Genomic DNA, 10,079 nt, shown 5'->3' on the forward strand with positions numbered 1-10,079 from the left:
TACTACTATAATACTAGGTACTAGAAAGTATAGCTAGCACAAATAATACCTTCTTAAGCTTAATAACGGAATTCGTCTCTTTTTGCTTTGGAAAAAACTCTTATAAGAAGCGGCTATACTACTTATAAAAGCGTAATAATAATATTAATCCTATTACTAAATAGTTAGAGTGTCTTAGTTAAAAAACTAGTGATTATTATAAAGCGCTTACTTAGTAATACTCTAGCAAGCCTTAAGCCTTATATAGAGTAAGAAAATTAGTAAGCAGAGATTAAGGATATATTAAGGCCTAGCTAAGGCATAAAGCTCTCTTATTACATAGTTAAGAACTAACAAAATAGGCTTTATAGACTTCCTCTTTAAATAAAACGTTTCAGACATCCCCTTATTATCCTGCGGGTACAATTAAACACAAGATGCTTGCTGCCACTAGCACAACAGATTACCGCCGTCTCCTTAATAATCTAAAGGCCCTCAAGATAATAACGCTTTAGGTAATAAAGACTAGGGCTCTCCCTTAGTTCTCATTTATAGCTGAACAACTTTGCACTTAACTACACTACAGCTACAGAGCCCTGTACACACTGTCAAAGCGCCCTGAAGAACTTGTCCACTTATTAGCAGTAAGGTTTTTCTTTAGAAAGGTTTCCTTATATTTATTCTTATTTATTATTAAGAGTTATAACTACTCTTAATTATATATATCCCTTATATAAACCAGCCTTAAGCCTAGACTATATTAGTATAAGAATTAAATAAATAATTGTTGCTTATAGCTAGCCTCTCCTTCTCTGTGACATGGCTGCCCACCTCTTCTTCCACTCGAGATTACCCTATTTGGTAAGTAGGTTCCTTTCGTTAGGTGGTCTCTTTAGCCCGGAGCTAAATGACGGAAATAATAAGACTTCTGTCCTATCCTTAAAACAACCCCTTTTTTTTTATCTTTTATTATTCCACTAATTATTATTCAAATCAGCTAAAAAATAGCTAGAATTCGCAAAACTACTTGAAAAAACTATCAATAGCCTGATTCGTCAATTTCAATACCTACAGAGCCTCTATGCAGGCTACATACAATAGTCGATACTCTACTGCGTACGCGACTTCTTTGCGCCGCGCAGGCTACAACTGGCAAATTACCTTGAAAAAAGCTATTCAAATCACTCGGTATACCAAAAGTAACAGGCTATCGAATCCTCAAATCACAATCTATACGCTGCAGCAATAACGTCTATAATCGCGGTCAAAAACCTGTTTTAGAGCCTCATTAATGCGAGGCTATTAAGACAGTTAAAGATTGCTCATTTCGTGCTGCATCTGCCTCTCATTATGCTATAGCAAGCTCAATTGCTCAAGGATCTGAACGCGCAATTCAAAGAAACATGGCTCAATTTGGAGTAGGCACCTATAGAGCGCAGCAGAAAAAATACATCCATTCTAAAAATATCAAGATACGCCAAATATAAGGATTTGAACGTCAGCATTAGAATTTAGAGAAATTTAAGCAGTACAAATACAGCGATGAGTGCTATTTTGCATGTAGCTTGCAATGACAAGCTATAGTACATCGTCGCTGTGGCACAGAAGCACGAAATGCTTCTTTAAAGATCCATTTTTAACACTTCTACACAGGCGCAGGAAGAGGTGGACGGCTTACTCAAGCTGATTATCTCGTTTTTTTAGAAGAAGTTATTGCTCCTAATTGGGATAAGGATTGGATACTTCTAGAGGATAACGATAATGCTCATGGCACTCGTGGCAAGGCTGACAACAAAATCAAAAAGGCCAAAGCTCGTTTAGGGATCCAATGGGAAGCTAATTGCCCAGAATCGCCTGATTTGAACCCTATAGAGAGCATCTAGAGGTTGTTGAAGCAGAGACTAAAGAATCGAGGCCTTATTACTGATCCGGAGGAGCTGCGGTGAGCAATTAAGGAGGAATGGGATAAAATTACTTTAGAAGAGATTAATAAGGCAATTTCTATGATGCCTAAAAGAGTAGCTGCTGTAAATGAGCGAAATGGTCTTCCTATACCATTTTGAAGATAGAAGTAATAGAGTAGTGTGGGACGGAAGTCTTATTATTTTCGTCACCTAGCTCCGGCCTAGGTGGTCGGGGGTCCTGGCCTCTGCCCTGCAGTGTTCGGCAAGCCTGCGTTACGCATGTGGTTCGCCTGCGGCGCTGCCACTCCGCTATCCACTCGCGCATTTCTTGGATTCTCTATTGCGCTTTGGCGGCGGCATTCTCTCTGCTGGTCCTTGGCTTGTGGCATGGCCGTGATAAGCGTGCGTTTCGCATGCGGTCCCATATAGCATCCGCTGTTCTAGCGATCTCTTTTTCTACCTGATGATCTTTTGTTTTGATTGCGTAGCGTTGCTTTATGCCTGCAATATGGATGTCAATTAGCAGGATCTGGGTTTCCTTTTCTAGCGCTGCTCTAGGCGTTCGCTTGTATCCCCCTGTAATGCGGCGAAGGCAGCTATTCTGGACCTTTTTGAGTGGTTTAGTTACGGCTTTTATTATTACTTCTCTTATGCCTTATATACTCAAACCTTACTCCTGTACGCTATATAATAGAGTAAGCCTGACTACTATAGTATATAATAGCTATAAGTTGCATATTAAAGGTCCTTAGATAAAGGTAGCTAGTCTTGCTAGGGCCTTAGAGGCTATAATACCCTTATAAGTCATATACGCTATATGTTCGTTCTAAGTAAGCCTAGGGTCTAGTTATATTCTTAACACCTTAATTACCTTGTCTTTAACTGCTACTTAATAGCTACTTATCTAGATAATTAATGCTAGGTTCTCTTATATATAACGCTTACTTTATATAAAATATATTAGCTAGTACTTATTAAAGGTAAACTTAGCACTATATATTTTTGCTTAATATTAGTACTACAAATAAGCTATAGTTAGCCTATAATAATTTTATTATATACTTTTGCTTTATATTATTAGGTAAGTATTATTTATAAAGCTAAATCCTAATGTTCTTTTCTCTAGGTCTTAGAACTATTCTAGTAGGCTAAATATAAAGAATAAGAATAAGATTAGTAAGAAAAGAGAGCTTTACAAGATACTTATATTAGTCTTAATCTAGTCGCTTTTATACTCTATATATATAATATATATATGCCTTATATATAGAAAATATACAACTGCTTAGATAAGCTAATCTAGAAGGCCCTTTTGCCTAAGAATATCTAGTAGCTTGTTATAAGAGACATTATTAAAGGCCCTTAAGAGGTCTAGGCTTAGTATTAAGACTACACTTCTTAATTATATCTGCTATATAGTTTAAATGTATAAGGTTAGTAAGCCTATTACAGAGGCTATAGATTTGTCCCTTCTTACCCTTATCTGAGTCTAAGAGAGCAGAGAGTATTGTTCTGCTACATTACTCAGGCGAGTTATAAGGACCTTCTCAACAATCTTCGCTAGCGTGTTCTCTAGGGCAATTAGCCTATAGCTGCCGGGCAGCGAGTAGTCCTTCTTGCCTTTTTTGCGCAGGACTATTGTGATTGATTCCTTATACCGTGTTAGAAGAGTATCATGTGCGAAGACTATGCGAATACTATGCGCTAGTCTAGCTACGATTTCTAGAGCGATTTCTTTAAGGACCTTGTTTAGGATGCCATCTAGCCCTATAGCCTTCCTGCTTAGGAGCCTATTAATCACTGCTAGTACTTCCTCTGCTGAGACGAAGCTATTAAGCGCTAATGCCTAGTTTGTATAAGTCATATATATAGGCCGTAAAGGGTTCGCAGGGCTAACTAGGGGTGCTAGGAAGAATTTCTCTGCTAGAATTTAGGCCTTTTTATTATCTAATATAATTAGCTTACTTCTTTTATTCTGCTACAGAATAAGGATATAAGGGTTAGTATATAGCTTTTCTGCTACTTGCCTGCTTTACTAAAAGAGCTTTTAGAGCCTATTATTCCTCTGCTATTTCTTAGTATTAATTAGGTTATTAATTAAGCATCTTTAGTTCGCTCTTAATATCTATTATATCTTCTTCTTTAGCTCTTTAGAAGAGCGTCTAAAGTTATAAAGGTCTCTTTATTTATAAGTAGTAGTATACTTACGTCTTACATACTTTGTGTGTGCTAATAGTACGCTAGCTTTAAAGGACTAACTTAGGTGTACTCTTAGGCTCAGTCTAGCTCTAGAGCAGTGCTATAATAATAGGGTCTTTAGGGCTTCTTAGATGCTTTATAACAGGCTCTTTATCTAGTCCTATTAAGTTTGATATAATACTTTTATAAAGCCTTCTCTATCTAGCTTTATAAGTACAAATTATGTACGTTTTATTAGTGATCCTTATAGCGCTTAGATGTCTAGATCTATCCTGATAAGGATATAATCTTATAACAAGGCCTAGCATTCTTCTAGGCTACAGAAGATTACTTAATTACTTAGTGCTTATAATATGAATATCAGGTCAATTATTAAGTTATAAGTGCCTCTTCTCTAGATTGCCTCCCCCTTTAGAGTTAATAATCTAAGGTTACAGCAGTTAACTTTATTAAGTAAGTAATTCGCACCTTATTTATATATAGTACTAGTGCCTTTTTAAGCAGGGTAATAGGTATTAAAGTCTCTTAATAATAAGACTTTTCCTTTAGCCTTATTAAAGGTATAGACTATATATCTTTATTTGTGTATATATAGTCTGCTTACTCTTAAGTTATATATATATTCAGAATTATTAGCTTACTATTTTAAGTAGTTAGGGCCAGACTTGCTATATTTAGGCTATACTGCTTTCGCCTTTAGTTTACTACACTTATATCTTGCCTTATTATAAAGTATATCCTAGTTTTAGGGCAGGCTTTATAGGCTAGTTTATAAGGCTTAAGGCAATAGATAGACTAAGTATATCTATTAAAGATTAGCTCTTAAATTGCTAGAATTTAGGGTTATATAAAGCTGTTAAAGAGAGTATAGCTCCTTTATAAGTTGTTATTACTACAGTTATATTAGATAACTAAGAGCCTATAGCTTATCTAGGCTTAGGTTAATGTTACTTATCTCTATAATTATTATGCTTCTCACTTGTAATATAAATATGTTATTCTGATTAATAGTAAGCCTCTGCTAAAAGGAGCTTCTTGCCACCTACTTAATATAGGTGGGTTATCTTGTATAGCGTTAGTTATTATCTATGTTAAAGGACTAGGCTCTTGTCTTTTTGTAAAAGATTAGTATTTACTTGTTGCCCTATGCTTATTAGCCTAAAGCTAGCTGTTTCGTTTTTATGCTTATACTGCATGCTATAGCTGTGCGTATATTATACGCCTGCGTATATAGTATAATTCGTCTATACTAGATACCTTTGTAGTATAATTAGTAAGACGGGCATGCCTAGCTCTGCCATGCCTTGTGCTGCTTGCCGTAGTTGGCACATGAGACTCTCTTAGTCATATACTCTGACGTAGCATGTTGACCCGCATATTACGCGTAGTGCGCCTGCTTCCTGCATGCGTATTAGGTGTGACCTTACTGCTGGCACTTGAAGCATCATGTAATCTAAAGGGACTTTTCAAAAGGCCGTGTTTCAAATAACTAGGCGTCCATAATTAGTCTTTTGCAGAGTGCTATATATTGCATCTCTTTTGTTAGGAATCCCACTATCAGAGATCCCTTTGTCTTAACACGCTCTTTATATATGTTTCGTAAGCATTATATAAGTATTCTATAAGAGTAAAGCCATTTAATTCTTGTAATTTAGAGTCTTAAGGCAATGAATTTAAAGGCTTTATAAATAACTTATGCTAAAAGTATATTATTTGCCTCTTTTCTTATTACTACTAGTATTAATAAAGGTATCCCTAATATCTTAACTTAGTAATCTTTTCTAAAGATTTTGAAGTCCTTAGTAAAAAGGAAAGCTTATACCTTGTCCCTTATAGCTTCTATTAGTAAGGATATATTAATGTTATCGCTATATAGTACCTAAATTACTACTACTCCTAGTATTATTTTCTTAACTTTTTTAAGTATTTCCTTATTTAATAACTCTTTTATTTAAGGGGCTTAGACCTTGACTATATAATTAATAAAGAGGGTTGTAAGCAAACTACTTATTAGCTATATCCTTATTATAGTAATACTTGCTTAGATTACGCCTTAGAATTAAGGGTTAGGTATAGCCTTAAGGGAAGTCTTTAGTAACGCTTTAATATAGTTAAGCCTTGCCTTAACCCCTTCCTCTGTATTTCTTATGCGCGTTCCCTGCAGTACACATTTAATAACTATGCTAAGCTGCTCTACTAGCTCTCTTCCGCTTATTGCCACTCCGCTATTATTTTCCTTCTCTTTTTTAAGACCCTTAGTAATATTTATTAAGTCTTTCTTTATTTGTTACTAATTAGCATAGCTTTTCCTTTTCTGGTGTTCTTCTCCTTCTTTGTTCGTCTGCCCCCTCTGGGAACATGCTTAACGTATGTAGGCCGCACGCGTTTCGCTGCTATCTCCCTGAATAGCTATAGCTTCTCTCCGGCTCTATGAGCCTTATTCTTATTATTACTTGCTTATCTACATTACTCAGGCGAGTTATAAGGACCTTCTAGCTTAAGGGGCTTAACAAAAGAACACGCTTATATAGAGATAACCTTAAGCAAGGTATTTATAAGAAGGGACTGATAAGTAATGCTTACATATATTATAATTTTAAAAGAATTAAAGAACTAATCTTTAAAAAAGAGAATATAATTTATTTTTTAAGAAAAAATATTAAAACTAAATAATTAAGTTTAAAATTAGATTATATAAAGTTAAGACTATATTTAATTAAGAAAGTCTTAAGAAAGATAATATATAAATTATAATTACTTATAAAGATAAGAATATACTTGGTATTTTATATTTTATTATTAAAATTAGTATTAAAGAATATAAGATTTATAAAAATCTAACTAAATAATAAAACTTAAAACTAAGAGTATAAGATAGCCGTGGCCTAATAAGTAGATCCCTAGGGACCTACTCTGCAGGGGGTACCCCCCTGCGAGAGCTAGCGCGCGTAGCGTATGACTACTACTATAACGCAATTATTATTATAATGCGTTTTTTAAAGCAGAGATTCGACTTTTGAAGAGGATAGACAGCTTAAAATTCGCTGAATTAGGATATTAATCCTATATATCTTCTATAGGGCTATTTATAATGGTTTACTCCAAATTTATAATATACTAATGCGCATCTTCTAGCTTTTTTTGTAGAATTTGCTTTTGCTTTTGAGCCCTTATCTCTTGTGTACCCCTTTCTTCTTCACGTTATTTAGTCATATATTAAGCTTGTTTTGTATAAAGAACCCCCCCAGTTTATAGCTGGCATTGACCTCTATACCTTTGTTCGCTTCGTTCTTTTTCAGCTGCTGTTAATTCTCTTAACTCCTTCTGAATTTGTACGACAGTTTTAGCCTGAATTAGAGCCCTCTTGATGAACTTCTTTTATAGAACTATTTAATAATTCGGAGTTGCGTTTTGCAGGCAAATAACATGCTTCTTAAGAGAACAAGCTGTTAAAGGCGTAGTAGGAGGCCAAATTTAAGCTTCAGAGGGTATAAAAGATCAATCTTAAGGAGAAGGGGAAGGAACAATTTGGTAATCTTAGATCTTGTTAAGTACTATATTTAGATTATAAGGAACAAGTCCGCATTCTCGAAATCTATTAAGGATGAAGTTTCTTTTGAACGTTATTTAGCGAATACTTTGAATAGTAGTAAGGAATTCGAGTTTATTAAATTTGCTATATCCTTTTTAAGTTGCTTGATCCACAACTTGAGCATGCTAGTGCTTGTAAGGCTGAAATAGAACGACGTTAAGCGGTTAAAGAATATAAGAAGTATAAAGAGGAAGAGCAAAGACGTGGATTAAGTTGAATTCACAGAATTTGAGGATCTCATGTGTAAAATAGCTCTTGTATCTGTCACAAAGGAGGATACAGTAAGCTCCTATACGCATTCGCCGACTTTGGCATTCAAAATGTCGGATATATTCGTACGCAAGCTTATCATTTAAATATCTGGTATTTAATAAGCCAACTAAAGTCTCTCCTTAAAGCTCATAATAAAAGCGCTCTAAATAAACCTTTCCTGGCAAAATTAGCATCGCATTAATAACTGCTCTGCTAGCGCTAATAGCTTCAATAGCAGTTATATAATTACGAATATTGTTAGAAGGTATATAATGCCTCTTTTTGCGTAAAGTAATAACTATTTATTGACTCTTTTTAACCTTTATTTAGAAGCCTGTTTCGTCAAAATTCTAAATATCTTCCTTTTGTACTAAATACTTCTCTTAAAGCACTTAAAATCGCTTAAACCAGTTCAAAATTACGTTAGAATCATGAGCAAGCTTTTATTTAAGCTCTAAGGGCTTCTGTTTTGCTTTATGAAGCTCAGGATATCGATTTAGAAAGTATCAAGCCTAGTGTTAGCCTATAGAGGGCGCAGGAGTAGTGGTAATATAATCTTTAGTAAGAATAGTATTTGCTATATTACTAATTTAATTATATTATATAGAATACCTAATTTCATCTAAATAAAAGATATATCGCAAAAGAGAGGCCTCTTATACAGCTGACAGCTTGCTGTTAACTGGCTTTCGAGTTGTACAAGGCCCTACGCCCTTGAGTCGCTGATGAATACGATCTTTATAAATCCCAAGTTCACGCGCTTTTGCTGCAACGTTCGAACGCTCTCCATCCTCTCGTTTAGCAAGTATCTCTCGTACAGCCTTATCCACCAAATCGTCGATATCTTCATTCGAAATAGGCATGTTGTGGGGGTGCTATCTTCAAGAATCTACAAGGGATATAGCTCTGCTTCAAAAAACGCGTTACGGTGATAATCGCGTTACGGTGGCAGCCACGCGCTACACGCGCTAGCTCTCGCAAGGGGGTACCCCCTGCAGAGTGGGTCCCTAGGGATCCACCCATTAGGCCACGGCTAAAGAAAGTCTTAAATAAGTAAGATATTAATAGAAAACCTTATTATCTGATTAAATAATTAGAATATATAGACTTAGAAAATATATAAAAATTGTCACGTATCACGTTGGAAGCAGGCGACGAGTGCGCGAGATCTTCAGCCCATGTTGAGTGTTATCCTAAGACTACAGAGCCGACGAGGATGGCACTAGGGTCGCTCCTATATAGCGAGCATGCCCCTTACTAACGCGTAGTGCAAATCAATACCCGGCGGCCCTAGCGCTAGCGGCCGACAAGCATAGCAGCCGTGACAAAAATTAGAGATAAATCTTAGCCTTAAGATACTTAAGAATTATTATTATTAGAACCTAGACTAAGTAAGAAGATTAAATATATAGCTAATTACTACTTATTAAAGATATATTTAAGTATAATATTAGATTATTATATATAAAGAGCCTTTTTACATTCTAACTTATTAAGAGACTAAACATTATACTTAATTATTTTACTTTAAGCCTTTTTTAGAGACTTAATATACTTATTTAGAGAAATAGCCTTTGCTGCTTTCTACTAGATCTAAGTATTAGTAACTAATAATATTGCCTTTAACTTTTTCTTCTTTATATTAAGATAATTAAAATCGCTGTTTAAAAAATTATTATTATATTAATAACTTAAACAGATACACTTTAAGCACTTAAGAGAATAACTTAAAAAAACGTAAAGTGCCTTAGAAGATTTATAGATGAAATATAGCATGTCTGCTGCCACCTTAAGGGCTTTGACATAAGCAACTAAAGCTTTATAGTCATAAGTAAAAGAAGATTTGCTTACCTTATATATAGGCATACTGACAAGAAAAGATAATAGAGGAACGCCTCTACTAAAGTTCTTGACTCTAGGTTTAGCCTTCAGGACAAAGACTAACTAGAGAGGGGATAGTGTTACAGCGCCTCCTAGTAAGGGAAGGTTGCCTGAACCACACAGCCCAGAGCTAGGCACTAGGCTTGGACACTAGGACAAGACTACCCGGATGGTTGCTCATAGACAGCTAAGACTGAGCACACTTAAGGTTGCTTACCTCTGCTTACTACTGAGCACTACTAAGCACATGCAGATTGCTTACCTCTGCTCAC

Source organism: Endocarpon pusillum (assembly GCF_000464535.1).
Source record: "Endocarpon pusillum Z07020 unplaced genomic scaffold scaffold1082, whole genome shotgun sequence".
Taxonomy (NCBI): domain Eukaryota; kingdom Fungi; phylum Ascomycota; class Eurotiomycetes; order Verrucariales; family Verrucariaceae; genus Endocarpon; species Endocarpon pusillum.